The sequence below is a fragment of the Solanum tuberosum genome, unplaced genomic scaffold, assembly GCF_000226075.1.
Source record: "Solanum tuberosum cultivar DM 1-3 516 R44 unplaced genomic scaffold, SolTub_3.0 scf00593, whole genome shotgun sequence".
Taxonomy (NCBI): domain Eukaryota; kingdom Viridiplantae; phylum Streptophyta; class Magnoliopsida; order Solanales; family Solanaceae; genus Solanum; species Solanum tuberosum.
In genome coordinates, this window is record NW_006239512.1 from 146885 (window position 1) to 148775 (window position 1891).

Here is a 1891-nt window from a genome sequence, read left to right on the forward strand (position 1 = left end):
GTCTACAAATACTGGCACGCCCAATGGGACAATCTCTACATCTCATCTCAACTTTTCAAGCATAAAAGAATATTAAAATGATTTGCACTATAGAAGAACGACTAGCAAGCTTGACTAAAGCAATTGAAGGCTTGACAAAGTGTGCTCACGAACAAGATGCTAAGCTTTCCAAGCTAACAAATAAGATGGACAACATGATCGAAAGAAGATCGAGTCGAGAATCTTTGAAGCTTCCTAGAATTAGAGACTCTCTTTCGTCTTGCATAAAGCAAACAAAGATCAAAGAGATTCATCTCTCCGCTGGAGGTTTGATGATTCCCATTCATCAATTGAAGGACTTTATCATAGAGGCTATCGAAGACAAATCTGAGTCTCCATCCAAATTTTCTCCCACATATACCAAGCCATATACACAAAAAGAATTGATAACTTGAAAATGCCTGAGGGCTATCAACAATTTGATGGCAAAGGAAATCCCAAACAACATATAGCGCACTTTATCGAGACTTGCAATGATTCTGGGACGTATGGTGATTATCTCGTTAAAGAGTTCGTCCGATCTCTCAAAGAAAATGCCTTTGATTGGTACACAGATCTCGAACCAAATTCTATAAATTATTGGGAGCGGTTAAAGCAAGAGTTCCTCAATCGTTTCTATAGCACAAGACGTGTCGTTAGCATAATTGAACTAACAAAGGCTCGTCAAGGTGAATATGAGCTAGTTGTCCACTTTATCAATCGCTGGAGAAGTTTGAGCCTCAACTGCAAAGATCGCCTTAGTGAAACTTCTAACATTGAAATGTGCATCCAAGGCATGAATTGGGGTCTTCACTACATCTTGCAAGGATTAAAGCCAAATACATTCGAAGAGTTGGTAACTCATGCACATGATATGGAATTAAGCCTGACTTTAAAAGAAGATCAACGATCTTCTGTCTATGGACCTCATGAAGATGAAGATATAGAAGAACCCCAAAGTGAGGGCAAGTCTGCATCCGAAGATGAATTTGAAGAGTCAATGTATATCTAAACGCTCCTTGACGCATGAGGTTAAACTGTAAGTTACAATGCTCATCATCGCATAAGCCTAAACTACGAGTTATAATGCTTCTAGACACACGAGCCTCAATTGTATATCACAAAGATCTTCAAATTTGAGTTAAATCTTCAAGTTGAAATGTCCTTGAAACACGAGCTTAAACGGTATGTCACAAAACTCTTCAAATTTGAGTTAAATCTTTAAGTTGAAATGTTCCTATGAAACACGAGCTTAAACTGTATGTCACAAAACTCTTCAAATTTGAGTTAAATCTTCAAGTTGAAATGTTTCTTGAAACATGAGCTTAAACTATATGTCACTTAAATATTCAAGTTTGAGTTAAATCTTCAAGTTGAAATGCTCCTTGAAACACGAGCTCAAATTGTATGTTACTTAAATATTCAAGTTTGAGTTAAATCTTCAAGTTTAAATGCTCCTTGAATCACGAGCTTAAAGTGTATGTCACAAAGCTCTTCAAATTAGAGTTACACATTCAAGTTGCTCCTTAAGGTACGAGCCTAAACTGCATGTCACTCCTGGCTCGCAAGAGTATAAATTGTGTACGACACAAAAAAAAAACACTCTCCCAGAACTACGTTGTGACTTGATCCTCTTCAATGAGGTACGTAGGCGCTTAGAATCATATTCTAAGTTCAGTTGCACAAGTGTCAAAAAACCACATGTTCCCCCTTGATCTATCACATGAAAGTTAAAGCTATGAGTAATCTTTCATAAAACTTCAGAATTGCACCAAATGGTGGTGACTCAATGGGGGTAAATCCCTGTGAATAAAAGTTGTTTCAAGATGAAGTCTTCAAAAATCTCCAAGTATGCAAGTTGAAGTCTTCAAAT